The sequence below is a fragment of the Heptranchias perlo genome, chromosome 12 (assembly GCF_035084215.1).
Source record: "Heptranchias perlo isolate sHepPer1 chromosome 12, sHepPer1.hap1, whole genome shotgun sequence".
Taxonomy (NCBI): Eukaryota; Metazoa; Chordata; class Chondrichthyes; order Hexanchiformes; family Hexanchidae; genus Heptranchias; species Heptranchias perlo.
This window is the reverse complement of record NC_090336.1, coordinates 68,260,851-68,288,761: the sequence shown is the minus strand read 5'-3', so window position 1 is coordinate 68,288,761 and position 27,911 is coordinate 68,260,851. Positions and strand designations below refer to the sequence as shown.

Here is a 27,911-nt window from a genome sequence, read left to right as displayed (position 1 = left end):
TTGATGTAATGTCACTGCAAGGAATCTGGAATGAATCTGTAAGGCAATAAGGCACCCCAGAGTGTCAGAAAAAAAAAAAAAAAAGTTTCTGTTCTTATCAGTTTAATATCTGATATGTCCCCTATCTGGGGACCAAATATTAAATTGATTTTTGGAACAGGGAGATGGAACAAGAGCTTGCTCCGTCCACTCCACGCATCGACCCAGTATTACAGTGTCTCTGGCAACGGTGCACCTCCCTGTGGGGAGATATTCAAAATGCTGAACGGATTTTTGGAGCCTGTATTATTACTCAGAATGCTGAGATATTGCAACTGTGGTTTTCTTGTTTACTCCTGGGATGGATGAGTGCCACTCCCTTTCTTCCTTTTCCCTCTTGCAGTTTTACCTTGGAGGGAAAGACGTCAGTCTCAGGTCACTTTTCAGGAAGCTGCAAGCCTGTGTATTGGGACGTGCCACCTTCCACAGACTTGGTCTCCTGACCTGAAACATTTAACTCCAGTTGTTGTGTGAAAAATTACTGCAGTTTTAAACTGGCAGTTCCAGAATTAATTGTTTCCAAGTCAGACATTTCCCGAAACAGAGAGCGCGAGAGAGACACAATGTTAACGTTTAAACTGCCACAAGCGAGAGGCGAAATAACTTCACGTTGCTGACTTTAAAAATGCGAGCAGACAGTGCGTGTGTGTTTGGAGGGAGTGCACTGTGAATGGCCACATTGGAAGCTGTGAGATCAAACTGTGCTGCTAACTGAGTGTTAAGGTGAGTAAAAGGCACTGGTTTGGGTGGAGCATTGCGCTCAGGATGGGAGATTTTCTTGAACGGTGCCAATTAATCTGCACCAGAAAATCATCCCCTGACCGGGATTCGAACCCGGGTCTCAACGAGTTTTAAATGTTGCGTCCTAACCACTAGACCATCAGGGGAGTTGCCCTCAATCCCCTGCAAACATATACAGAAGGCTGAACACATGGCTCCCTACAGTAGCAACAGTGTCACCAGCAGAGGGCTTGACTTGCCATTTCCACTTTGACACTCAGTCTTTTCACACTCAGTCAAATGGCAAACGTCTATTCAGGAGGTTATCGCTTCTCGGCTTCGGGACCGAATATTAAATTGAATTTTGCAACAGGGAGATGGAATAGGGGCTTGGCTCCGTCCACTCCACGCATCGACCCAGTATTGCAGTGTCTCTGGCAACGGTGCACCTCCCTGTGGGGAGATATTCAAAAGGAAAAACAGCTCTTTCCCAGCGTCTCTGTCCGTGTGTACGTATTATGACTGAGAATAAAGCTGATATATTGCACTTACTTTCTCAGCTCAGTGCTATTCTTTTCTTCTCCTGGGCTGAGTGCCGCTCGTTCGCTCGCTCGCTCGCTCGCTCGCTCGCTCGCACGCAGGCAGCGATTATAATTCAAACTGCAAAATAACTTAACTTTAAACAAGCAGGGTCTGAGTACAAATGAAAACTGCGCTCCTGGACTGGACGGACTGTCTGTTTGTCTCGGTGAGGAAAAGGCAGTGGTGGTGAGGGTGGAGCATTGCGCTCAGGAGGGGAGACTTTCTTTGAGTGGTGCCAATTAATCTGCACCAGAAAATCATCCCCCCGACCGGGATTGGAACCCGGGTCTCAGCGATTTAAAAGGTTGCGTCCTCGACCACTGGGCCACCTGGGAACCGCCTGAGGAACCTGTCCAAGAGGCTGAGGACACGCACGCCTGCTCCACGAGCAGCAGCGACCAGCAGGGGGCCGACCGGCTGATCCTTCCCTTTCACAGGCAGGCTTCTGGCCCTCGATAAAACGACAAAGGTGTTCAGAAGGAAGGCCTGGGGGGAGGGAGGGACGGCCGTTGGAAATCAGCACAAAGCAGGTCCCCTGGAATCTCACACCTCCGACCCAGGAAACAGGTCTCCTGGTCAAAGCAGTCCAGCCATTAACGTGACAATGGACAGGGCCCCGGCAGCTTGAGACACATCTTTCTTTCGATATGCAAGTTCTTTTTAAAAAGGTTTCCTTCCACAGCAGCTCTGAGTGAGAGACTGACTGACATACGTACACACACACACACACACACACACACACACACAACACCGTCACCCATCCGATTGGTGGACCGCGGGGTCGACAATCTAACTTTTCGTTTCGATGCAGGGGAGAGCGCGAACGCAGTCCCCCACTACCACAAATTTTGCAGTCGAGTATCCCGCATTTGGAGACATCGCAGGCGTCAGCGCACACCCCAAGTGCAATGGGCTAGCCTCGTCCTGGGAGATCCGCCTTCGGGATCACAGATTCTCCCCTGCCAGGTAAGTATGCCTTGTGTCGCCACACACTGCCACTAGACAGCATTCGCTACCTTTTACGATTGCAAGGGCAGGTTTTAAGAATCAAAACGTCCCTTCGCTCGCAACGTGCTGATGCTCTGAGAGATTAATTCCGCTCAAATATCGTACCGTATATCCGATGATACACTCTGGGAGAAAATACTGCAGCGATGCGGTGCCGGCGATGGTTGTTTGCATGTCGCCCTTCAAGGGAAATGTCCCGCCTCCAGTTGTTGCTGTAGCAATATATACACGCGCGTTGTCGTGGTAATATAGAACTGCAAGTTGCCGTTGTCGTGGTCGTTTCGAATCAGCACAAAGCAGGTGCACTCCCTGGAATGTCACACCTGCGTCCCAGAAAACAGGTCTCCTGGTCAAAGCAGTCCCGCCCCGCCCTGGGATTAACGTGACAATGGACAGGGCCCAGTCAGGGAGCAGCTTGAGAGACATCTTTCAATAGGCACTTCTGAAACATTAACGCCTTGTTTCTTTCGACAGTTTAACCAGCCTTTAACACGTCTTGTGTATTTATTTCCCATTTCCAGCCAGCCAGCCCAGCCAGCCGAGCCAGCATCTGCAGTATTTTCTTTTGATTGGTCTTGCCTGCTGTGGAATGAACGTTTAAACACGAGCTGCTGATTGTCAGCACCTCACCTCTTTCTCAATTGGCCGTTGCAATCTCACTCACTCGCTGTGAGACACGTCACGTCACGTCACTAGTTTTCTTTAAAGCGGTTTCCTTCCACGGCAGTGAGTTAGTGACTGAGACTGACTGACGGAGGTCCGTTGAGACACCACCTTCTCCCATCTGATCGGTGGCCGACTGGCAAATTTACCAATCTGTCAAGCAATCGTAGCAAGAAAGGAAAAAACGGCAACTTCTTTAAACTGATCCACTGTTGCAATTAGAAACGGTGGCAAAAATGTGGCCAGAGTGGGAGAGAACGGCAGTGCTTCTAGACTGCTTTAGACACAGTCAGCCAGAGACCAAAGAGGGAGGGAAAACAGGAGCGGAGATCAATTCGCATCGAGCGCGTTATCGCTTCTCGGCCTTTTGGCGAAGATCAAGTGGTCAAGTGGGGGAAGGCAACCATTTGGAGCCTTCCTGCCATTGTATGCCGGGGGGATGCAGTCAGGGAGAAATCCCCTCGGGCAGAGTGTAGAGCTTTGGCTTGTAGAGCTTTGGCTTGATGTAATGTCACTGCAAGGAATCTGGAATGAATCTGTAAGGCAATAAGGCACCCCAGAGTGTCAGAAAAAAAAAAAAAAAAGTTTCTGTTCTTATCAGTTTAATATCTGATATGTCCCCTATCTGGGGACCAAATATTAAATTGATTTTTGGAACAGGGAGATGGAACAAGAGCTTGCTCCGTCCACTCCACGCATCGACCCAGTATTACAGTGTCTCTGGCAACGGTGCACCTCCCTGTGGGGAGATATTCAAAATGCTGAACGGATTTTTGGAGCCTGTATTATTACTCAGAATGCTGAGATATTGCAACTGTGGTTTTCTTGTTTACTCCTGGGATGGATGAGTGCCACTCCCTTTCTTCCTTTTCCCTCTTGCAGTTTTACCTTGGAGGGAAAGACGTCAGTCTCAGGTCACTTTTCAGGAAGCTGCAAGCCTGTGTATTGGGACGTGCCACCTTCCACAGACTTGGTCTCCTGACCTGAAACATTTAACTCCAGTTGTTGTGTGAAAAATTACTGCAGTTTTAAACTGGCAGTTCCAGAATTAATTGTTTCCAAGTCAGACATTTCCCGAAACAGAGAGCGCGAGAGAGACACAATGTTAACGTTTAAACTGCCACAAGCGAGAGGCGAAATAACTTCACGTTGCTGACTTTAAAAATGCGAGCAGACAGTGCGTGTGTGTTTGGAGGGAGTGCACTGTGAATGGCCACATTGGAAGCTGTGAGATCAAACTGTGCTGCTAACTGAGTGTTAAGGTGAGTAAAAGGCACTGGTTTGGGTGGAGCATTGCGCTCAGGATGGGAGATTTTCTTGAACGGTGCCAATTAATCTGCACCAGAAAATCATCCCCTGACCGGGATTCGAACCCGGGTCTCAACGAGTTTTAAATGTTGCGTCCTAACCACTAGACCATCAGGGGAGTTGCCCTCAATCCCCTGCAAACATATACAGAAGGCTGAACACATGGCTCCCTACAGTAGCAGCAGTGTCACCAGCAGAGGGCTTGAGTTGCCATTTCCACTTTGACACTCAGTCTTTTCACACTCAGTCAAATGGCAAACGTCTATTCAGGAGGTTATCGCTTCTCGGCTTTGGGACCGAATATTAAATTGAATTTTGCAACAGGGAGATGGAATAGGGGCTTGGCTCCGTCCACTCCACGCATCGACCCAGTATTGCAGTGTCTCTGGCAACGGTGCACCTCCCTGTGGGGAGATATTCAAAAGGAAAAACAGCTCTTTCCCAGCGTCTCTGTCCGTGTGTACGTATTATGACTGAGAATAAAGCTGATATATTGCACTTACTTTCTCAGCTCAGTGGTATTCTTTTCTTCTCCTGGGCTGAGTGCCGCTCGTTCGCTTGCTCGCTCGCACGCAGGCAGCGATTATAATTCAAACTGCAAAATAACTTAACTTTAAACAAGCAGGGTCTGAGTACAAATGAAAACTGCGCTCCTGGACTGGACGGACTGTCTGTTTGTCTCGGTGAGGAAAAGGCAGTGGTGGTGAGGGTGGAGCATTGCGCTCAGGAGGGGAGACTTTCTTTGAGTGGTGCCAATTAATCTGCACCAGAAAATCATCCCCCCGACCGGGATTGGAACCCGGGTCTCAACGATTTAAAAGGTTGCGTCCTCGACCACTGGGCCACCTGGGAACCGCCTGAGGAACCTGTCCAAGAGGCTGAGGACACGCACGCCTGCTCCACGAGCAGCAGCGACCAGCAGGGGGCCGACCGGCTGATCCTTCCCTTTCACAGGCAGGCTTCTGGCCCTCGATAAAACGACAAAGGTGTTCAGAAGGAAGGCCTGGGGGGAGGGAGGGAGGGACGGCCATTGGAAATCAGCACAAAGCAGGTCCCCTGGAATCTCACACCTCCGACCCAGGAAACAGGTCTCCTGGTCAAAGCAGTCCAGCCATTAACGTGACAATGGACAGGGCCCCGGCAGCTTGAGACACATCTTTCTTTCGATATGCAAGTTCTTTTTAAAAAGGTTTCCTTCCACAGCAGCTCTGAGTGAGAGACTGACTGACATACGTACACACACACACACAACACCGTCACCCATCCGATTGGTGGACCGCGGGGTCGACAATCTAACTTTTCGTTTCGATGCAGGGGAGAGCGCGAACGCAGTCCCCCACTACCACAAATTTTGCAGTCGAGTATCCCGCATTTGGGGACATCGCAGGCATCAGCGCACACCCCAAGTGCAATGGGCTAGCCTCGTCCTGGGAGATCCGCCTTCGGGATCACAGATTCTCCCCTGCCAGGTAAGTATGCCTTGTGTCGCCACACACTGCCACTAGACAGCATTCGCTACCTTTTACGATTGCAAGGGCAGGTTTTAAGAATCAAAACGTCCCTTCGCTCGCAACGTGCTGATGCTCTGAGAGATTAATTCCGCTCAAATATCGTACCGTATATCCGATGATACACTCTGGGAGAAAATACTGCAGCGATGCGGTGCCGGCGATGGTTGTTTGCATGTCGCCCTTCAAGGGAAATGTCCCGCCTCCAGTTGTTGCTGTAGCAATATATACACGCGCGTTGTCGTGGTAATATAGAACTGCAAGTTGCCGTTGTCGTGGTCGTTTCGAATCAGCACAAAGCAGGTGCACTCCCTGGAATGTCACACCTGCGTCCCAGAAAACAGGTCTCCTGGTCAAAGCAGTCCCGCCCCCGCCCTGGGATTAACGTGACAATGGACAGGGCCCAGTCAGGGAGCAGCTTGAGAGACATCTTTCAATAGGCACTTCTGAAACATTAACGCCTTGTTTCTTTCGACAGTTTAACCAGCCTTTAACACGTCTTGTGTATTTATTTCCCATTTCCAGCCAGCCAGCCCAGCCAGCCGAGCCAGCATCTGCAGTATTTTCTTTTGATTGGTCTTGCCTGCTGTGGAATGAACGTTTAAACACGAGCTGCTGATTGTCAGCACCTCACCTCTTTCTCAATTGGCCGTTGCAATCTCACTCACTCGCTGTGAGACACGTCACGTCACGTCACTAGTTTTCTTTAAAGCGGTTTCCTTCCACGGCAGTGAGTTAGTGACTGAGACTGACTGACGGAGGTCCGTTGAGACACCACCTTCTCCCATCTGATCGGTGGCCGACTGGCAAATTTACCAATCTGTCAAGCAATCGTAGCAAGAAAGGAAAAAACGGCAACTTCTTTAAACTGATCCACTGTTGCAATTAGAAACGGTGGCAAAAATGTGGCCAGAGTGGGAGAGAACGGCAGTGCTTCTAGACTGCTTTAGACACAGTCAGCCAGAGACCAAAGAGGGAGGGAAAACAGGAGCGGAGATCAATTCGCATCGAGCGCGTTATCGCTTCTCGGCCTTTTGGCGAAGATCAAGTGGTCAAGTGGGGGAAGGCAACCATTTGGAGCCTTCCTGCCATTGTATGCCGGGGGGATGCAGTCAGGGAGAAATCCCCTCGGGCAGAGTGTAGAGCTTTGGCTTGTAGAGCTTTGGCTTGATGTAATGTCACTGCAAGGAATCTGGAATGAATCTGTAAGGCAATAAGGCACCCCAGAGTGTCAGAAAAAAAAAAAAAAAAGTTTCTGTTCTTATCAGTTTAATATCTGATATGTCCCCTATCTGGGGACCAAATATTAAATTGATTTTTGGAACAGGGAGATGGAACAAGAGCTTGCTCCGTCCACTCCACGCATCGACCCAGTATTACAGTGTCTCTGGCAACGGTGCACCTCCCTGTGGGGAGATATTCAAAATGCTGAACGGATTTTTGGAGCCTGTATTATTACTCAGAATGCTGAGATATTGCAACTGTGGTTTTCTTGTTTACTCCTGGGATGGATGAGTGCCATTCCCTTTCTTCCTTTTCCCTCTTGCAGTTTTACCTTGGAGGGAAAGACGTCAGTCTCAGGTCACTTTTCAGGAAGCTGCAAGCCTGTGTATTGGGACGTGCCACCTTCCACAGACTTGGTCTCCTGACCTGAAACATTTAACTCCAGTTGTTGTGTGAAAAATTACTGCAGTTTTAAACTGGCAGTTCCAGAATTAATTGTTTCCAAGTCAGACATTTCCCGAAACAGAGAGCGCGAGAGAGACACAATGTTAACGTTTAAACTGCCACAAGCGAGAGGCGAAATAACTTCACGTTGCTGACTTTAAAAATGCGAGCAGACAGTGCGTGTGTGTTTGGAGGGAGTGCACTGTGAATGGCCACATTGGAAGCTGTGAGATCAAACTGTGCTGCTAACTGAGTGTTAAGGTGAGTAAAAGGCACTGGTTTGGGTGGAGCATTGCGCTCAGGATGGGAGATTTTCTTGAACGGTGCCAATTAATCTGCACCAGAAAATCATCCCCTGACCGGGATTCGAACCCGGGTCTCAACGAGTTTTAAATGTTGCGTCCTAACCACTAGACCATCAGGGGAGTTGCCCTCAATCCCCTGCAAACATATACAGAAGGCTGAACACATGGCTCCCTACAGTAGCAACAGTGTCACCAGCAGAGGGCTTGACTTGCCATTTCCACTTTGACACTCAGTCTTTTCACACTCAGTCAAATGGCAAACGTCTATTCAGGAGGTTATCGCTTCTCGGCTTCGGGACCGAATATTAAATTGAATTTTGCAACAGGGAGATGGAATAGGGGCTTGGCTCCGTCCACTCCACGCATCGACCCAGTATTGCAGTGTCTCTGGCAACGGTGCACCTCCCTGTGGGGAGATATTCAAAAGGAAAAACAGCTCTTTCCCAGCGTCTCTGTCCGTGTGTACGTATTATGACTGAGAATAAAGCTGATATATTGCACTTACTTTCTCAGCTCAGTGCTATTCTTTTCTTCTCCTGGGCTGAGTGCCGCTCGTTCGCTCGCTCGCTCGCTCGCTCGCTCGCTCGCACGCAGGCAGCGATTATAATTCAAACTGCAAAATAACTTAACTTTAAACAAGCAGGGTCTGAGTACAAATGAAAACTGCGCTCCTGGACTGGACGGACTGTCTGTTTGTCTCGGTGAGGAAAAGGCAGTGGTGGTGAGGGTGGAGCATTGCGCTCAGGAGGGGAGACTTTCTTTGAGTGGTGCCAATTAATCTGCACCAGAAAATCATCCCCCCGACCGGGATTGGAACCCGGGTCTCAGCGATTTAAAAGGTTGCGTCCTCGACCACTGGGCCACCTGGGGGAGCTGCCTCAACCGCCTGAGGAACCTGTCCGAGAGGCTGAGGACACGCACGCCTGCTCCACGAGCAGCAGCGACCAGCAGGGGGCCGACCGGCTGATCCTTCCCTTTCACAGGCAGGCTTCTGGCCCTCGATAAAACGACAAAGGTGTTCAGAAGGAAGGCCTGGGGGGAGGGAGGGAGGGACGGCCATTGGAAATCAGCACAAAGCAGGTCCCCTGGAATCTCACACCTCCGACCCAGGAAACAGGTCTCCTGGTCAAAGCAGTCCAGCCATTAACGTGACAATGGACAGGGCCCCGGCAGCTTGAGACACATCTTTCTTTCGATATGCAAGTTCTTTTTAAAAAGGTTTCCTTCCACAGCAGCTCTGAGTGAGAGACTGACTGACATACGTACACACACACACACACACACACACACACAACACCGTCACCCATCCGATTGGTGGACCGCGGGGTCGACAATCTAACTTTTCGTTTCGATGCAGGGGAGAGCGCGAACGCAGTCCCCCACTACCACAAATTTTGCAGTCGAGTATCCCGCATTTGGAGACATCGCAGGCGTCAGCGCACACCCCAAGTGCAATGGGCTAGCCTCGTCCTGGGAGATCCGCCTTCGGGATCACAGATTCTCCCCTGCCAGGTAAGTATGCCTTGTGTCGCCACACACTGCCACTAGACAGCATTCGCTACCTTTTACGATTGCAAGGGCAGGTTTTAAGAATCAAAACGTCCCTTCGCTCGCAACGTGCTGATGCTCTGAGAGATTAATTCCGCTCAAATATCGTACCGTATATCCGATGATACACTCTGGGAGAAAATACTGCAGCGATGCGGTGCCGGCGATGGTTGTTTGCATGTCGCCCTTCAAGGGAAATGTCCCGCCTCCAGTTGTTGCTGTAGCAATATATACACGCGCGTTGTCGTGGTAATATAGAACTGCAAGTTGCCGTTGTCGTGGTCGTTTCGAATCAGCACAAAGCAGGTGCACTCCCTGGAATGTCACACCTGCGTCCCAGAAAACAGGTCTCCTGGTCAAAGCAGTCCCGCCCCGCCCTGGGATTAACGTGACAATGGACAGGGCCCAGTCAGGGAGCAGCTTGAGAGACATCTTTCAATAGGCACTTCTGAAACATTAACGCCTTGTTTCTTTCGACAGTTTAACCAGCCTTTAACACGTCTTGTGTATTTATTTCCCATTTCCAGCCAGCCAGCCCAGCCAGCCGAGCCAGCATCTGCAGTATTTTCTTTTGATTGGTCTTGCCTGCTGTGGAATGAACGTTTAAACACGAGCTGCTGATTGTCAGCACCTCACCTCTTTCTCAATTGGCCGTTGCAATCTCACTCACTCGCTGTGAGACACGTCACGTCACGTCACTAGTTTTCTTTAAAGCGGTTTCCTTCCACGGCAGTGAGTTAGTGACTGAGACTGACTGACGGAGGTCCGTTGAGACACCACCTTCTCCCATCTGATCGGTGGCCGACTGGCAAATTTACCAATCTGTCAAGCAATCGTAGCAAGAAAGGAAAAAACGGCAACTTCTTTAAACTGATCCACTGTTGCAATTAGAAACGGTGGCAAAAATGTGGCCAGAGTGGGAGAGAACGGCAGTGCTTCTAGACTGCTTTAGACACAGTCAGCCAGAGACCAAAGAGGGAGGGAAAACAGGAGCGGAGATCAATTCGCATCGAGCGCGTTATCGCTTCTCGGCCTTTTGGCGAAGATCAAGTGGTCAAGTGGGGGAAGGCAACCATTTGGAGCCTTCCTGCCATTGTATGCCGGGGGGATGCAGTCAGGGAGAAATCCCCTCGGGCAGAGTGTAGAGCTTTGGCTTGTAGAGCTTTGGCTTGATGTAATGTCACTGCAAGGAATCTGGAATGAATCTGTAAGGCAATAAGGCACCCCAGAGTGTCAGAAAAAAAAAAAAAAAAGTTTCTGTTCTTATCAGTTTAATATCTGATATGTCCCCTATCTGGGGACCAAATATTAAATTGATTTTTGGAACAGGGAGATGGAACAAGAGCTTGCTCCGTCCACTCCACGCATCGACCCAGTATTACAGTGTCTCTGGCAACGGTGCACCTCCCTGTGGGGAGATATTCAAAATGCTGAACGGATTTTTGGAGCCTGTATTATTACTCAGAATGCTGAGATATTGCAACTGTGGTTTTCTTGTTTACTCCTGGGATGGATGAGTGCCATTCCCTTTCTTCCTTTTCCCTCTTGCAGTTTTACCTTGGAGGGAAAGACGTCAGTCTCAGGTCACTTTTCAGGAAGCTGCAAGCCTGTGTATTGGGACGTGCCACCTTCCACAGACTTGGTCTCCTGACCTGAAACATTTAACTCCAGTTGTTGTGTGAAAAATTACTGCAGTTTTAAACTGGCAGTTCCAGAATTAATTGTTTCCAAGTCAGACATTTCCCGAAACAGAGAGCGCGAGAGAGACACAATGTTAACGTTTAAACTGCCACAAGCGAGAGGCGAAATAACTTCACGTTGCTGACTTTAAAAATGCGAGCAGACAGTGCGTGTGTGTTTGGAGGGAGTGCACTGTGAATGGCCACATTGGAAGCTGTGAGATCAAACTGTGCTGCTAACTGAGTGTTAAGGTGAGTAAAAGGCACTGGTTTGGGTGGAGCATTGCGCTCAGGATGGGAGATTTTCTTGAACGGTGCCAATTAATCTGCACCAGAAAATCATCCCCTGACCGGGATTCGAACCCGGGTCTCAACGAGTTTTAAATGTTGCGTCCTAACCACTAGACCATCAGGGGAGTTGCCCTCAATCCCCTGCAAACATATACAGAAGGCTGAACACATGGCTCCCTACAGTAGCAGCAGTGTCACCAGCAGAGGGCTTGAGTTGCCATTTCCACTTTGACACTCAGTCTTTTCACACTCAGTCAAATGGCAAACGTCTATTCAGGAGGTTATCGCTTCTCGGCTTTGGGACCGAATATTAAATTGAATTTTGCAACAGGGAGATGGAATAGGGGCTTGGCTCCGTCCACTCCACGCATCGACCCAGTATTGCAGTGTCTCTGGCAACGGTGCACCTCCCTGTGGGGAGATATTCAAAAGGAAAAACAGCTCTTTCCCAGCGTCTCTGTCCGTGTGTACGTATTATGACTGAGAATAAAGCTGATATATTGCACTTACTTTCTCAGCTCAGTGGTATTCTTTTCTTCTCCTGGGCTGAGTGCCGCTCGTTCGCTTGCTCGCTCGCACGCAGGCAGCGATTATAATTCAAACTGCAAAATAACTTAACTTTAAACAAGCAGGGTCTGAGTACAAATGAAAACTGCGCTCCTGGACTGGACGGACTGTCTGTTTGTCTCGGTGAGGAAAAGGCAGTGGTGGTGAGGGTGGAGCATTGCGCTCAGGAGGGGAGACTTTCTTTGAGTGGTGCCAATTAATCTGCACCAGAAAATCATCCCCCCGACCGGGATTGGAACCCGGGTCTCAACGATTTAAAAGGTTGCGTCCTCGACCACTGGGCCACCTGGGAACCGCCTGAGGAACCTGTCCAAGAGGCTGAGGACACGCACGCCTGCTCCACGAGCAGCAGCGACCAGCAGGGGGCCGACCGGCTGATCCTTCCCTTTCACAGGCAGGCTTCTGGCCCTCGATAAAACGACAAAGGTGTTCAGAAGGAAGGCCTGGGGGGAGGGAGGGAGGGACGGCCATTGGAAATCAGCACAAAGCAGGTCCCCTGGAATCTCACACCTCCGACCCAGGAAACAGGTCTCCTGGTCAAAGCAGTCCAGCCATTAACGTGACAATGGACAGGGCCCCGGCAGCTTGAGACACATCTTTCTTTCGATATGCAAGTTCTTTTTAAAAAGGTTTCCTTCCACAGCAGCTCTGAGTGAGAGACTGACTGACATACGTACACACACACACACAACACCGTCACCCATCCGATTGGTGGACCGCGGGGTCGACAATCTAACTTTTCGTTTCGATGCAGGGGAGAGCGCGAACGCAGTCCCCCACTACCACAAATTTTGCAGTCGAGTATCCCGCATTTGGGGACATCGCAGGCATCAGCGCACACCCCAAGTGCAATGGGCTAGCCTCGTCCTGGGAGATCCGCCTTCGGGATCACAGATTCTCCCCTGCCAGGTAAGTATGCCTTGTGTCGCCACACACTGCCACTAGACAGCATTCGCTACCTTTTACGATTGCAAGGGCAGGTTTTAAGAATCAAAACGTCCCTTCGCTCGCAACGTGCTGATGCTCTGAGAGATTAATTCCGCTCAAATATCGTACCGTATATCCGATGATACACTCTGGGAGAAAATACTGCAGCGATGCGGTGCCGGCGATGGTTGTTTGCATGTCGCCCTTCAAGGGAAATGTCCCGCCTCCAGTTGTTGCTGTAGCAATATATACACGCGCGTTGTCGTGGTAATATAGAACTGCAAGTTGCCGTTGTCGTGGTCGTTTCGAATCAGCACAAAGCAGGTGCACTCCCTGGAATGTCACACCTGCGTCCCAGAAAACAGGTCTCCTGGTCAAAGCAGTCCCGCCCCCGCCCTGGGATTAACGTGACAATGGACAGGGCCCAGTCAGGGAGCAGCTTGAGAGACATCTTTCAATAGGCACTTCTGAAACATTAACGCCTTGTTTCTTTCGACAGTTTAACCAGCCTTTAACACGTCTTGTGTATTTATTTCCCATTTCCAGCCAGCCAGCCCAGCCAGCCGAGCCAGCATCTGCAGTATTTTCTTTTGATTGGTCTTGCCTGCTGTGGAATGAACGTTTAAACACGAGCTGCTGATTGTCAGCACCTCACCTCTTTCTCAATTGGCCGTTGCAATCTCACTCACTCGCTGTGAGACACGTCACGTCACGTCACTAGTTTTCTTTAAAGCGGTTTCCTTCCACGGCAGTGAGTTAGTGACTGAGACTGACTGACGGAGGTCCGTTGAGACACCACCTTCTCCCATCTGATCGGTGGCCGACTGGCAAATTTACCAATCTGTCAAGCAATCGTAGCAAGAAAGGAAAAAACGGCAACTTCTTTAAACTGATCCACTGTTGCAATTAGAAACGGTGGCAAAAATGTGGCCAGAGTGGGAGAGAACGGCAGTGCTTCTAGACTGCTTTAGACACAGTCAGCCAGAGACCAAAGAGGGAGGGAAAACAGGAGCGGAGATCAATTCGCATCGAGCGCGTTATCGCTTCTCGGCCTTTTGGCGAAGATCAAGTGGTCAAGTGGGGGAAGGCAACCATTTGGAGCCTTCCTGCCATTGTATGCCGGGGGGATGCAGTCAGGGAGAAATCCCCTCGGGCAGAGTGTAGAGCTTTGGCTTGTAGAGCTTTGGCTTGATGTAATGTCACTGCAAGGAATCTGGAATGAATCTGTAAGGCAATAAGGCACCCCAGAGTGTCAGAAAAAAAAAAAAAAAAGTTTCTGTTCTTATCAGTTTAATATCTGATATGTCCCCTATCTGGGGACCAAATATTAAATTGATTTTTGGAACAGGGAGATGGAACAAGAGCTTGCTCCGTCCACTCCACGCATCGACCCAGTATTACAGTGTCTCTGGCAACGGTGCACCTCCCTGTGGGGAGATATTCAAAATGCTGAACGGATTTTTGGAGCCTGTATTATTACTCAGAATGCTGAGATATTGCAACTGTGGTTTTCTTGTTTACTCCTGGGATGGATGAGTGCCATTCCCTTTCTTCCTTTTCCCTCTTGCAGTTTTACCTTGGAGGGAAAGACGTCAGTCTCAGGTCACTTTTCAGGAAGCTGCAAGCCTGTGTATTGGGACGTGCCACCTTCCACAGACTTGGTCTCCTGACCTGAAACATTTAACTCCAGTTGTTGTGTGAAAAATTACTGCAGTTTTAAACTGGCAGTTCCAGAATTAATTGTTTCCAAGTCAGACATTTCCCGAAACAGAGAGCGCGAGAGAGACACAATGTTAACGTTTAAACTGCCACAAGCGAGAGGCGAAATAACTTCACGTTGCTGACTTTAAAAATGCGAGCAGACAGTGCGTGTGTGTTTGGAGGGAGTGCACTGTGAATGGCCACATTGGAAGCTGTGAGATCAAACTGTGCTGCTAACTGAGTGTTAAGGTGAGTAAAAGGCACTGGTTTGGGTGGAGCATTGCGCTCAGGATGGGAGATTTTCTTGAACGGTGCCAATTAATCTGCACCAGAAAATCATCCCCTGACCGGGATTCGAACCCGGGTCTCAACGAGTTTTAAATGTTGCGTCCTAACCACTAGACCATCAGGGGAGTTGCCCTCAATCCCCTGCAAACATATACAGAAGGCTGAACACATGGCTCCCTACAGTAGCAGCAGTGTCACCAGCAGAGGGCTTGAGTTGCCATTTCCACTTTGACACTCAGTCTTTTCACACTCAGTCAAATGGCAAACGTCTATTCAGGAGGTTATCGCTTCTCGGCTTCGGGACCGAATATTAAATTGAATTTTGCAACAGGGAGATGGAATAGGGGCTTGGCTCCGTCCACTCCACGCATCGACCCAGTATTGCAGTGTCTCTGGCAACGGTGCACCTCCCTGTGGGGAGATATTCAAAAGGAAAAACAGCTCTTTCCCAGCGTCTCTGTCCGTGTGTACGTATTATGACTGAGAATAAAGCTGATATATTGCACTTACTTTCTCAGCTCAGTGCTATTCTTTTCTTCTCCTGGGCTGAGTGCCGCTCGTTCGCTCGCTCGCTCGCTCGCTCGCTCGCTCGCACGCAGGCAGCGATTATAATTCAAACTGCAAAATAACTTAACTTTAAACAAGCAGGGTCTGAGTACAAATGAAAACTGCGCTCCTGGACTGGACGGACTGTCTGTTTGTCTCGGTGAGGAAAAGGCAGTGGTGGTGAGGGTGGAGCATTGCGCTCAGGAGGGGAGACTTTCTTTGAGTGGTGCCAATTAATCTGCACCAGAAAATCATCCCCCCGACCGGGATTGGAACCCGGGTCTCAGCGATTTAAAAGGTTGCGTCCTCGACCACTGGGCCACCTGGGGGAGCTGCCTCAACCGCCTGAGGAACCTGTCCGAGAGGCTGAGGACACGCACGCCTGCTCCACGAGCAGCAGCGACCAGCAGGGGGCCGACCGGCTGATCCTTCCCTTTCACAGGCAGGCTTCTGGCCCTCGATAAAACGACAAAGGTGTTCAGAAGGAAGGCCTGGGGGGAGGGAGGGAGGGACGGCCATTGGAAATCAGCACAAAGCAGGTCCCCTGGAATCTCACACCTCCGACCCAGGAAACAGGTCTCCTGGTCAAAGCAGTCCAGCCATTAACGTGACAATGGACAGGGCCCCGGCAGCTTGAGACACATCTTTCTTTCGATATGCAAGTTCTTTTTAAAAAGGTTTCCTTCCACAGCAGCTCTGAGTGAGAGACTGACTGACATACGTACACACACACACACACACACACACACAACACCGTCACCCATCCGATTGGTGGACCGCGGGGTCGACAATCTAACTTTTCGTTTCGATGCAGGGGAGAGCGCGAACGCAGTCCCCCACTACCACAAATTTTGCAGTCGAGTATCCCGCATTTGGAGACATCGCAGGCGTCAGCGCACACCCCAAGTGCAATGGGCTAGCCTCGTCCTGGGAGATCCGCCTTCGGGATCACAGATTCTCCCCTGCCAGGTAAGTATGCCTTGTGTCGCCACACACTGCCACTAGACAGCATTCGCTACCTTTTACGATTGCAAGGGCAGGTTTTAAGAATCAAAACGTCCCTTCGCTCGCAACGTGCTGATGCTCTGAGAGATTAATTCCGCTCAAATATCGTACCGTATATCCGATGATACACTCTGGGAGAAAATACTGCAGCGATGCGGTGCCGGCGATGGTTGTTTGCATGTCGCCCTTCAAGGGAAATGTCCCGCCTCCAGTTGTTGCTGTAGCAATATATACACGCGCGTTGTCGTGGTAATATAGAACTGCAAGTTGCCGTTGTCGTGGTCGTTTCGAATCAGCACAAAGCAGGTGCACTCCCTGGAATGTCACACCTGCGTCCCAGAAAACAGGTCTCCTGGTCAAAGCAGTCCCGCCCCGCCCTGGGATTAACGTGACAATGGACAGGGCCCAGTCAGGGAGCAGCTTGAGAGACATCTTTCAATAGGCACTTCTGAAACATTAACGCCTTGTTTCTTTCGACAGTTTAACCAGCCTTTAACACGTCTTGTGTATTTATTTCCCATTTCCAGCCAGCCAGCCCAGCCAGCCGAGCCAGCATCTGCAGTATTTTCTTTTGATTGGTCTTGCCTGCTGTGGAATGAACGTTTAAACACGAGCTGCTGATTGTCAGCACCTCACCTCTTTCTCAATTGGCCGTTGCAATCTCACTCACTCGCTGTGAGACACGTCACGTCACGTCACTAGTTTTCTTTAAAGCGGTTTCCTTCCACGGCAGTGAGTTAGTGACTGAGACTGACTGACGGAGGTCCGTTGAGACACCACCTTCTCCCATCTGATCGGTGGCCGACTGGCAAATTTACCAATCTGTCAAGCAATCGTAGCAAGAAAGGAAAAAACGGCAACTTCTTTAAACTGATCCACTGTTGCAATTAGAAACGGTGGCAAAAATGTGGCCAGAGTGGGAGAGAACGGCAGTGCTTCTAGACTGCTTTAGACACAGTCAGCCAGAGACCAAAGAGGGAGGGAAAACAGGAGCGGAGATCAATTCGCATCGAGCGCGTTATCGCTTCTCGGCCTTTTGGCGAAGATCAAGTGGTCAAGTGGGGGAAGGCAACCATTTGGAGCCTTCCTGCCATTGTATGCCGGGGGGATGCAGTCAGGGAGAAATCCCCTCGGGCAGAGTGTAGAGCTTTGGCTTGTAGAGCTTTGGCTTGATGTAATGTCACTGCAAGGAATCTGGAATGAATCTGTAAGGCAATAAGGCACCCCAGAGTGTCAGAAAAAAAAAAAAAAAAGTTTCTGTTCTTATCAGTTTAATATCTGATATGTCCCCTATCTGGGGACCAAATATTAAATTGATTTTTGGAACAGGGAGATGGAACAAGAGCTTGCTCCGTCCACTCCACGCATCGACCCAGTATTACAGTGTCTCTGGCAACGGTGCACCTCCCTGTGGGGAGATATTCAAAATGCTGAACGGATTTTTGGAGCCTGTATTATTACTCAGAATGCTGAGATATTGCAACTGTGGTTTTCTTGTTTACTCCTGGGATGGATGAGTGCCATTCCCTTTCTTCCTTTTCCCTCTTGCAGTTTTACCTTGGAGGGAAAGACGTCAGTCTCAGGTCACTTTTCAGGAAGCTGCAAGCCTGTGTATTGGGACGTGCCACCTTCCACAGACTTGGTCTCCTGACCTGAAACATTTAACTCCAGTTGTTGTGTGAAAAATTACTGCAGTTTTAAACTGGCAGTTCCAGAATTAATTGTTTCCAAGTCAGACATTTCCCGAAACAGAGAGCGCGAGAGAGACACAATGTTAACGTTTAAACTGCCACAAGCGAGAGGCGAAATAACTTCACGTTGCTGACTTTAAAAATGCGAGCAGACAGTGCGTGTGTGTTTGGAGGGAGTGCACTGTGAATGGCCACATTGGAAGCTGTGAGATCAAACTGTGCTGCTAACTGAGTGTTAAGGTGAGTAAAAGGCACTGGTTTGGGTGGAGCATTGCGCTCAGGATGGGAGATTTTCTTGAACGGTGCCAATTAATCTGCACCAGAAAATCATCCCCTGACCGGGATTCGAACCCGGGTCTCAACGAGTTTTAAATGTTGCGTCCTAACCACTAGACCATCAGGGGAGTTGCCCTCAATCCCCTGCAAACATATACAGAAGGCTGAACACATGGCTCCCTACAGTAGCAGCAGTGTCACCAGCAGAGGGCTTGAGTTGCCATTTCCACTTTGACACTCAGTCTTTTCACACTCAGTCAAATGGCAAACGTCTATTCAGGAGGTTATCGCTTCTCGGCTTCGGGACCGAATATTAAATTGAATTTTGCAACAGGGAGATGGAATAGGGGCTTGGCTCCGTCCACTCCACGCATCGACCCAGTATTGCAGTGTCTCTGGCAACGGTGCACCTCCCTGTGGGGAGATATTCAAAAGGAAAAACAGCTCTTTCCCAGCGTCTCTGTCCGTGTGTACGTATTATGACTGAGAATAAAGCTGATATATTGCACTTACTTTCTCAGCTCAGTGCTATTCTTTTCTTCTCCTGGGCTGAGTGCCGCTCGTTCGCTCGCTCGCTCGCTCGCTCGCTCGCTCGCACGCAGGCAGCGATTATAATTCAAACTGCAAAATAACTTAACTTTAAACAAGCAGGGTCTGAGTACAAATGAAAACTGCGCTCCTGGACTGGACGGACTGTCTGTTTGTCTCGGTGAGGAAAAGGCAGTGGTGGTGAGGGTGGAGCATTGCGCTCAGGAGGGGAGACTTTCTTTGAGTGGTGCCAATTAATCTGCACCAGAAAATCATCCCCCCGACCGGGATTGGAACCCGGGTCTCAGCGATTTAAAAGGTTGCGTCCTCGACCACTGGGCCACCTGGGGGAGCTGCCTCAACCGCCTGAGGAACCTGTCCGAGAGGCTGAGGACACGCACGCCTGCTCCACGAGCAGCAGCGACCAGCAGGGGGCCGACCGGCTGATCCTTCCCTTTCACAGGCAGGCTTCTGGCCCTCGATAAAACGACAAAGGTGTTCAGAAGGAAGGCCTGGGGGGAGGGAGGGAGGGACGGCCATTGGAAATCAGCACAAAGCAGGTCCCCTGGAATCTCACACCTCCGACCCAGGAAACAGGTCTCCTGGTCAAAGCAGTCCAGCCATTAACGTGACAATGGACAGGGCCCCGGCAGCTTGAGACACATCTTTCTTTCGATATGCAAGTTCTTTTTAAAAAGGTTTCCTTCCACAGCAGCTCTGAGTGAGAGACTGACTGACATACGTACACACACACACACACACACACACACACACACAACACCGTCACCCATCCGATTGGTGGACCGCGGGGTCGACAATCTAACTTTTCGTTTCGATGCAGGGGAGAGCGCGAACGCAGTCCCCCACTACCACAAATTTTGCAGTCGAGTATCCCGCATTTGGAGACATCGCAGGCGTCAGCGCACACCCCAAGTGCAATGGGCTAGCCTCGTCCTGGGAGATCCGCCTTCGGGATCACAGATTCTCCCCTGCCAGGTAAGTATGCCTTGTGTCGCCACACACTGCCACTAGACAGCATTCGCTACCTTTTACGATTGCAAGGGCAGGTTTTAAGAATCAAAACGTCCCTTCGCTCGCAACGTGCTGATGCTCTGAGAGATTAATTCCGCTCAAATATCGTACCGTATATCCGATGATACACTCTGGGAGAAAATACTGCAGCGATGCGGTGCCGGCGATGGTTGTTTGCATGTCGCCCTTCAAGGGAAATGTCCCGCCTCCAGTTGTTGCTGTAGCAATATATACACGCGCGTTGTCGTGGTAATATAGAACTGCAAGTTGCCGTTGTCGTGGTCGTTTCGAATCAGCACAAAGCAGGTGCACTCCCTGGAATGTCACACCTGCGTCCCAGAAAACAGGTCTCCTGGTCAAAGCAGTCCCGCCCCGCCCTGGGATTAACGTGACAATGGACAGGGCCCAGTCAGGGAGCAGCTTGAGAGACATCTTTCAATAGGCACTTCTGAAACATTAACGCCTTGTTTCTTTCGACAGTTTAACCAGCCTTTAACACGTCTTGTGTATTTATTTCCCATTTCCAGCCAGCCAGCCCAGCCAGCCGAGCCAGCATCTGCAGTATTTTCTTTTGATTGGTCTTGCCTGCTGTGGAATGAACGTTTAAACACGAGCTGCTGATTGTCAGCACCTCACCTCTTTCTCAATTGGCCGTTGCAATCTCACTCACTCGCTGTGAGACACGTCACGTCACGTCACTAGTTTTCTTTAAAGCGGTTTCCTTCCACGGCAGTGAGTTAGTGACTGAGACTGACTGACGGAGGTCCGTTGAGACACCACCTTCTCCCATCTGATCGGTGGCCGACTGGCAAATTTACCAATCTGTCAAGCAATCGTAGCAAGAAAGGAAAAAACGGCAACTTCTTTAAACTGATCCACTGTTGCAATTAGAAACGGTGGCAAAAATGTGGCCAGAGTGGGAGAGAACGGCAGTGCTTCTAGACTGCTTTAGACACAGTCAGCCAGAGACCAAAGAGGGAGGGAAAACAGGAGCGGAGATCAATTCGCATCGAGCGCGTTATCGCTTCTCGGCCTTTTGGCGAAGATCAAGTGGTCAAGTGGGGGAAGGCAACCATTTGGAGCCTTCCTGCCATTGTATGCCGGGGGGATGCAGTCAGGGAGAAATCCCCTCGGGCAGAGTGTAGAGCTTTGGCTTGTAGAGCTTTGGCTTGATGTAATGTCACTGCAAGGAATCTGGAATGAATCTGTAAGGCAATAAGGCACCCCAGAGTGTCAGAAAAAAAAAAAAAAAAGTTTCTGTTCTTATCAGTTTAATATCTGATATGTCCCCTATCTGGGGACCAAATATTAAATTGATTTTTGGAACAGGGAGATGGAACAAGAGCTTGCTCCGTCCACTCCACGCATCGACCCAGTATTACAGTGTCTCTGGCAACGGTGCACCTCCCTGTGGGGAGATATTCAAAATGCTGAACGGATTTTTGGAGCCTGTATTATTACTCAGAATGCTGAGATATTGCAACTGTGGTTTTCTTGTTTACTCCTGGGATGGATGAGTGCCATTCCCTTTCTTCCTTTTCCCTCTTGCAGTTTTACCTTGGAGGGAAAGACGTCAGTCTCAGGTCACTTTTCAGGAAGCTGCAAGCCTGTGTATTGGGACGTGCCACCTTCCACAGACTTGGTCTCCTGACCTGAAACATTTAACTCCAGTTGTTGTGTGAAAAATTACTGCAGTTTTAAACTGGCAGTTCCAGAATTAATTGTTTCCAAGTCAGACATTTCCCGAAACAGAGAGCGCGAGAGAGACACAATGTTAACGTTTAAACTGCCACAAGCGAGAGGCGAAATAACTTCACGTTGCTGACTTTAAAAATGCGAGCAGACAGTGCGTGTGTGTTTGGAGGGAGTGCACTGTGAATGGCCACATTGGAAGCTGTGAGATCAAACTGTGCTGCTAACTGAGTGTTAAGGTGAGTAAAAGGCACTGGTTTGGGTGGAGCATTGCGCTCAGGATGGGAGATTTTCTTGAACGGTGCCAATTAATCTGCACCAGAAAATCATCCCCTGACCGGGATTCGAACCCGGGTCTCAACGAGTTTTAAATGTTGCGTCCTAACCACTAGACCATCAGGGGAGTTGCCCTCAATCCCCTGCAAACATATACAGAAGGCTGAACACATGGCTCCCTACAGTAGCAACAGTGTCACCAGCAGAGGGCTTGACTTGCCATTTCCACTTTGACACTCAGTCTTTTCACACTCAGTCAAATGGCAAACGTCTATTCAGGAGGTTATCGCTTCTCGGCTTCGGGACCGAATATTAAATTGAATTTTGCAACAGGGAGATGGAATAGGGGCTTGGCTCCGTCCACTCCACGCATCGACCCAGTATTGCAGTGTCTCTGGCAACGGTGCACCTCCCTGTGGGGAGATATTCAAAAGGAAAAACAGCTCTTTCCCAGCGTCTCTGTCCGTGTGTACGTATTATGACTGAGAATAAAGCTGATATATTGCACTTACTTTCTCAGCTCAGTGCTATTCTTTTCTTCTCCTGGGCTGAGTGCCGCTCGTTCGCTCGCTCGCTCGCTCGCTCGCTCGCTCGCACGCAGGCAGCGATTATAATTCAAACTGCAAAATAACTTAACTTTAAACAAGCAGGGTCTGAGTACAAATGAAAACTGCGCTCCTGGACTGGACGGACTGTCTGTTTGTCTCGGTGAGGAAAAGGCAGTGGTGGTGAGGGTGGAGCATTGCGCTCAGGAGGGGAGACTTTCTTTGAGTGGTGCCAATTAATCTGCACCAGAAAATCATCCCCCCGACCGGGATTGGAACCCGGGTCTCAGCGATTTAAAAGGTTGCGTCCTCGACCACTGGGCCACCTGGGGGAGCTGCCTCAACCGCCTGAGGAACCTGTCCGAGAGGCTGAGGACACGCACGCCTGCTCCACGAGCAGCAGCGACCAGCAGGGGGCCGACCGGCTGATCCTTCCCTTTCACAGGCAGGCTTCTGGCCCTCGATAAAACGACAAAGGTGTTCAGAAGGAAGGCCTGGGGGGAGGGAGGGAGGGACGGCCATTGGAAATCAGCACAAAGCAGGTCCCCTGGAATCTCACACCTCCGACCCAGGAAACAGGTCTCCTGGTCAAAGCAGTCCAGCCATTAACGTGACAATGGACAGGGCCCCGGCAGCTTGAGACACATCTTTCTTTCGATATGCAAGTTCTTTTTAAAAAGGTTTCCTTCCACAGCAGCTCTGAGTGAGAGACTGACTGACATACGTACACACACACACACACACACACACACACACACAACACCGTCACCCATCCGATTGGTGGACCGCGGGGTCGACAATCTAACTTTTCGTTTCGATGCAGGGGAGAGCGCGAACGCAGTCCCCCACTACCACAAATTTTGCAGTCGAGTATCCCGCATTTGGAGACATCGCAGGCGTCAGCGCACACCCCAAGTGCAATGGGCTAGCCTCGTCCTGGGAGATCCGCCTTCGGGATCACAGATTCTCCCCTGCCAGGTAAGTATGCCTTGTGTCGCCACACACTGCCACTAGACAGCATTCGCTACCTTTTACGATTGCAAGGGCAGGTTTTAAGAATCAAAACGTCCCTTCGCTCGCAACGTGCTGATGCTCTGAGAGATTAATTCCGCTCAAATATCGTACCGTATATCCGATGATACACTCTGGGAGAAAATACTGCAGCGATGCGGTGCCGGCGATGGTTGTTTGCATGTCGCCCTTCAAGGGAAATGTCCCGCCTCCAGTTGTTGCTGTAGCAATATATACACGCGCGTTGTCGTGGTAATATAGAACTGCAAGTTGCCGTTGTCGTGGTCGTTTCGAATCAGCACAAAGCAGGTGCACTCCCTGGAATGTCACACCTGCGTCCCAGAAAACAGGTCTCCTGGTCAAAGCAGTCCCGCCCCGCCCTGGGATTAACGTGACAATGGACAGGGCCCAGTCAGGGAGCAGCTTGAGAGACATCTTTCAATAGGCACTTCTGAAACATTAACGCCTTGTTTCTTTCGACAGTTTAACCAGCCTTTAACACGTCTTGTGTATTTATTTCCCATTTCCAGCCAGCCAGCCCAGCCAGCCGAGCCAGCATCTGCAGTATTTTCTTTTGATTGGTCTTGCCTGCTGTGGAATGAACGTTTAAACACGAGCTGCTGATTGTCAGCACCTCACCTCTTTCTCAATTGGCCGTTGCAATCTCACTCACTCGCTGTGAGACACGTCACGTCACGTCACTAGTTTTCTTTAAAGCGGTTTCCTTCCACGGCAGTGAGTTAGTGACTGAGACTGACTGACGGAGGTCCGTTGAGACACCACCTTCTCCCATCTGATCGGTGGCCGACTGGCAAATTTACCAATCTGTCAAGCAATCGTAGCAAGAAAGGAAAAAACGGCAACTTCTTTAAACTGATCCACTGTTGCAATTAGAAACGGTGGCAAAAATGTGGCCAGAGTGGGAGAGAACGGCAGTGCTTCTAGACTGCTTTAGACACAGTCAGCCAGAGACCAAAGAGGGAGGGAAAACAGGAGCGGAGATCAATTCGCATCGAGCGCGTTATCGCTTCTCGGCCTTTTGGCGAAGATCAAGTGGTCAAGTGGGGGAAGGCAACCATTTGGAGCCTTCCTGCCATTGTATGCCGGGGGGATGCAGTCAGGGAGAAATCCCCTCGGGCAGAGTGTAGAGCTTTGGCTTGTAGAGCTTTGGCTTGATGTAATGTCACTGCAAGGAATCTGGAATGAATCTGTAAGGCAATAAGGCACCCCAGAGTGTCAGAAAAAAAAAAAAAAAAGTTTCTGTTCTTATCAGTTTAATATCTGATATGTCCCCTATCTGGGGACCAAATATTAAATTGATTTTTGGAACAGGGAGATGGAACAAGAGCTTGCTCCGTCCACTCCACGCATCGACCCAGTATTACAGTGTCTCTGGCAACGGTGCACCTCCCTGTGGGGAGATATTCAAAATGCTGAACGGATTTTTGGAGCCTGTATTATTACTCAGAATGCTGAGATATTGCAACTGTGGTTTTCTTGTTTACTCCTGGGATGGATGAGTGCCATTCCCTTTCTTCCTTTTCCCTCTTGCAGTTTTACCTTGGAGGGAAAGACGTCAGTCTCAGGTCACTTTTCAGGAAGCTGCAAGCCTGTGTATTGGGACGTGCCACCTTCCACAGACTTGGTCTCCTGACCTGAAACATTTAACTCCAGTTGTTGTGTGAAAAATTACTGCAGTTTTAAACTGGCAGTTCCAGAATTAATTGTTTCCAAGTCAGACATTTCCCGAAACAGAGAGCGCGAGAGAGACACAATGTTAACGTTTAAACTGCCACAAGCGAGAGGCGAAATAACTTCACGTTGCTGACTTTAAAAATGCGAGCAGACAGTGCGTGTGTGTTTGGAGGGAGTGCACTGTGAATGGCCACATTGGAAGCTGTGAGATCAAACTGTGCTGCTAACTGAGTGTTAAGGTGAGTAAAAGGCACTGGTTTGGGTGGAGCATTGCGCTCAGGATGGGAGATTTTCTTGAACGGTGCCAATTAATCTGCACCAGAAAATCATCCCCTGACCGGGATTCGAACCCGGGTCTCAACGAGTTTTAAATGTTGCGTCCTAACCACTAGACCATCAGGGGAGTTGCCCTCAATCCCCTGCAAACATATACAGAAGGCTGAACACATGGCTCCCTACAGTAGCAACAGTGTCACCAGCAGAGGGCTTGACTTGCCATTTCCACTTTGACACTCAGTCTTTTCACACTCAGTCAAATGGCAAACGTCTATTCAGGAGGTTATCGCTTCTCGGCTTCGGGACCGAATATTAAATTGAATTTTGCAACAGGGAGATGGAATAGGGGCTTGGCTCCGTCCACTCCACGCATCGACCCAGTATTGCAGTGTCTCTGGCAACGGTGCACCTCCCTGTGGGGAGATATTCAAAAGGAAAAACAGCTCTTTCCCAGCGTCTCTGTCCGTGTGTACGTATTATGACTGAGAATAAAGCTGATATATTGCACTTACTTTCTCAGCTCAGTGCTATTCTTTTCTTCTCCTGGGCTGAGTGCCGCTCGTTCGCTCGCTCGCTCGCTCGCTCGCTCGCTCGCTCGCACGCAGGCAGCGATTATAATTCAAACTGCAAAATAACTTAACTTTAAACAAGCAGGGTCTGAGTACAAATGAAAACTGCGCTCCTGGACTGGACGGACTGTCTGTTTGTCTCGGTGAGGAAAAGGCAGTGGTGGTGAGGGTGGAGCATTGCGCTCAGGAGGGGAGACTTTCTTTGAGTGGTGCCAATTAATCTGCACCAGAAAATCATCCCCCCGACCGGGATTGGAACCCGGGTCTCAGCGATTTAAAAGGTTGCGTCCTCGACCACTGGGCCACCTGGGGGAGCTGCCTCAACCGCCTGAGGAACCTGTCCGAGAGGCTGAGGACACGCACGCCTGCTCCACGAGCAGCAGCGACCAGCAGGGGGCCGACCGGCTGATCCTTCCCTTTCACAGGCAGGCTTCTGGCCCTCGATAAAACGACAAAGGTGTTCAGAAGGAAGGCCTGGGGGGAGGGAGGGAGGGACGGCCATTGGAAATCAGCACAAAGCAGGTCCCCTGGAATCTCACACCTCCGACCCAGGAAACAGGTCTCCTGGTCAAAGCAGTCCAGCCATTAACGTGACAATGGACAGGGCCCCGGCAGCTTGAGACACATCTTTCTTTCGATATGCAAGTTCTTTTTAAAAAGGTTTCCTTCCACAGCAGCTCTGAGTGAGAGACTGACTGACATACGTACACACACACACACACACACACACACACACACACAACACCGTCACCCATCCGATTGGTGGACCGCGGGGTCGACAATCTAACTTTTCGTTTCGATGCAGGGGAGAGCGCGAACGCAGTCCCCCACTACCACAAATTTTGCAGTCGAGTATCCCGCATTTGGAGACATCGCAGGCGTCAGCGCACACCCCAAGTGCAATGGGCTAGCCTCGTCCTGGGAGATCCGCCTTCGGGATCACAGATTCTCCCCTGCCAGGTAAGTATGCCTTGTGTCGCCACACACTGCCACTAGACAGCATTCGCTACCTTTTACGATTGCAAGGGCAGGTTTTAAGAATCAAAACGTCCCTTCGCTCGCAACGTGCTGATGCTCTGAGAGATTAATTCCGCTCAAATATCGTACCGTATATCCGATGATACACTCTGGGAGAAAATACTGCAGCGATGCGGTGCCGGCGATGGTTGTTTGCATGTCGCCCTTCAAGGGAAATGTCCCGCCTCCAGTTGTTGCTGTAGCAATATATACACGCGCGTTGTCGTGGTAATATAGAACTGCAAGTTGCCGTTGTCGTGGTCGTTTCGAATCAGCACAAAGCAGGTGCACTCCCTGGAATGTCACACCTGCGTCCCAGAAAACAGGTCTCCTGGTCAAAGCAGTCCCGCCCCGCCCTGGGATTAACGTGACAATGGACAGGGCCCAGTCAGGGAGCAGCTTGAGAGACATCTTTCAATAGGCACTTCTGAAACATTAACGCCTTGTTTCTTTCGACAGTTTAACCAGCCTTTAACACGTCTTGTGTATTTATTTCCCATTTCCAGCCAGCCAGCCCAGCCAGCCGAGCCAGCATCTGCAGTATTTTCTTTTGATTGGTCTTGCCTGCTGTGGAATGAACGTTTAAACACGAGCTGCTGATTGTCAGCACCTCACCTCTTTCTCAATTGGCCGTTGCAATCTCACTCACTCGCTGTGAGACACGTCACGTCACGTCACTAGTTTTCTTTAAAGCGGTTTCCTTCCACGGCAGTGAGTTAGTGACTGAGACTGACTGACGGAGGTCCGTTGAGACACCACCTTCTCCCATCTGATCGGTGGCCGACTGGCAAATTTACCAATCTGTCAAGCAATCGTAGCAAGAAAGGAAAAAACGGCAACTTCTTTAAACTGATCCACTGTTGCAATTAGAAACGGTGGCAAAAATGTGGCCAGAGTGGGAGAGAACGGCAGTGCTTCTAGACTGCTTTAGACACAGTCAGCCAGAGACC

The 27,911-nt window shown here is 50.0% G+C and overlaps 8 non-coding genes and 16 pseudogenes across 8 annotated transcripts; 16 read left to right on the top strand and 8 right to left on the bottom strand.

The window, feature by feature from the left end:
* The first annotated feature begins 34 nt into the window (after positions 1 to 34).
* Positions 35 to 240, top strand: LOC137328889 (U2 spliceosomal RNA; annotated as a pseudogene).
* An 844-nt stretch (positions 241 to 1,084) lies between these two features.
* LOC137330468 (U2 spliceosomal RNA) lies at positions 1,085 to 1,213 on the top strand (annotated as a pseudogene).
* Positions 1,214 to 2,149: 936 nt separating this feature from the next.
* On the bottom strand, positions 2,150 to 2,315 carry LOC137330151 (U1 spliceosomal RNA). The gene has a single exon (XR_010965012.1). It is a non-coding gene; the product is annotated as a U1 spliceosomal RNA (small nuclear RNA).
* A 1,231-nt stretch (positions 2,316 to 3,546) lies between these two features.
* Positions 3,547 to 3,752, top strand: LOC137328888 (U2 spliceosomal RNA; annotated as a pseudogene).
* An 844-nt stretch (positions 3,753 to 4,596) lies between these two features.
* Positions 4,597 to 4,725, top strand: LOC137330388 (U2 spliceosomal RNA; annotated as a pseudogene).
* Positions 4,726 to 5,631: 906 nt separating this feature from the next.
* Positions 5,632 to 5,797, bottom strand: LOC137329904 (U1 spliceosomal RNA). The gene has a single exon (XR_010964986.1). It is a non-coding gene; the product is annotated as a U1 spliceosomal RNA (small nuclear RNA).
* A 1,232-nt stretch (positions 5,798 to 7,029) lies between these two features.
* Positions 7,030 to 7,235, top strand: LOC137328887 (U2 spliceosomal RNA; annotated as a pseudogene).
* An 844-nt stretch (positions 7,236 to 8,079) lies between these two features.
* LOC137330467 (U2 spliceosomal RNA) lies at positions 8,080 to 8,208 on the top strand (annotated as a pseudogene).
* A 947-nt stretch (positions 8,209 to 9,155) lies between these two features.
* Positions 9,156 to 9,321, bottom strand: LOC137330140 (U1 spliceosomal RNA). Its single transcript, XR_010965010.1, has one exon. It is a non-coding gene; the product is annotated as a U1 spliceosomal RNA (small nuclear RNA).
* Positions 9,322 to 10,552: 1,231 nt separating this feature from the next.
* Positions 10,553 to 10,758, top strand: LOC137328885 (U2 spliceosomal RNA; annotated as a pseudogene).
* An 844-nt stretch (positions 10,759 to 11,602) lies between these two features.
* LOC137330386 (U2 spliceosomal RNA) lies at positions 11,603 to 11,731 on the top strand (annotated as a pseudogene).
* A 906-nt stretch (positions 11,732 to 12,637) lies between these two features.
* On the bottom strand, positions 12,638 to 12,803 carry LOC137329893 (U1 spliceosomal RNA). The gene has a single exon (XR_010964985.1). It is a non-coding gene; the product is annotated as a U1 spliceosomal RNA (small nuclear RNA).
* Positions 12,804 to 14,035: 1,232 nt separating this feature from the next.
* Positions 14,036 to 14,241, top strand: LOC137328884 (U2 spliceosomal RNA; annotated as a pseudogene).
* An 844-nt stretch (positions 14,242 to 15,085) lies between these two features.
* Positions 15,086 to 15,214, top strand: LOC137330466 (U2 spliceosomal RNA; annotated as a pseudogene).
* Positions 15,215 to 16,159: 945 nt separating this feature from the next.
* LOC137330128 (U1 spliceosomal RNA) lies at positions 16,160 to 16,325 on the bottom strand. Its single transcript, XR_010965009.1, has one exon. It is a non-coding gene; the product is annotated as a U1 spliceosomal RNA (small nuclear RNA).
* Positions 16,326 to 17,556: 1,231 nt separating this feature from the next.
* LOC137328883 (U2 spliceosomal RNA) lies at positions 17,557 to 17,762 on the top strand (annotated as a pseudogene).
* Positions 17,763 to 18,606: 844 nt separating this feature from the next.
* Positions 18,607 to 18,735, top strand: LOC137330465 (U2 spliceosomal RNA; annotated as a pseudogene).
* Positions 18,736 to 19,686: 951 nt separating this feature from the next.
* Positions 19,687 to 19,852, bottom strand: LOC137330116 (U1 spliceosomal RNA). The gene has a single exon (XR_010965007.1). It is a non-coding gene; the product is annotated as a U1 spliceosomal RNA (small nuclear RNA).
* A 1,231-nt stretch (positions 19,853 to 21,083) lies between these two features.
* Positions 21,084 to 21,289, top strand: LOC137328882 (U2 spliceosomal RNA; annotated as a pseudogene).
* An 844-nt stretch (positions 21,290 to 22,133) lies between these two features.
* LOC137330464 (U2 spliceosomal RNA) lies at positions 22,134 to 22,262 on the top strand (annotated as a pseudogene).
* A 951-nt stretch (positions 22,263 to 23,213) lies between these two features.
* On the bottom strand, positions 23,214 to 23,379 carry LOC137330104 (U1 spliceosomal RNA). The gene has a single exon (XR_010965006.1). It is a non-coding gene; the product is annotated as a U1 spliceosomal RNA (small nuclear RNA).
* Positions 23,380 to 24,610: 1,231 nt separating this feature from the next.
* LOC137328881 (U2 spliceosomal RNA) lies at positions 24,611 to 24,816 on the top strand (annotated as a pseudogene).
* An 844-nt stretch (positions 24,817 to 25,660) lies between these two features.
* Positions 25,661 to 25,789, top strand: LOC137330463 (U2 spliceosomal RNA; annotated as a pseudogene).
* A 957-nt stretch (positions 25,790 to 26,746) lies between these two features.
* On the bottom strand, positions 26,747 to 26,912 carry LOC137330092 (U1 spliceosomal RNA). The gene has a single exon (XR_010965005.1). It is a non-coding gene; the product is annotated as a U1 spliceosomal RNA (small nuclear RNA).
* Between the last annotated feature and the right edge of the window lie 999 nt (positions 26,913 to 27,911).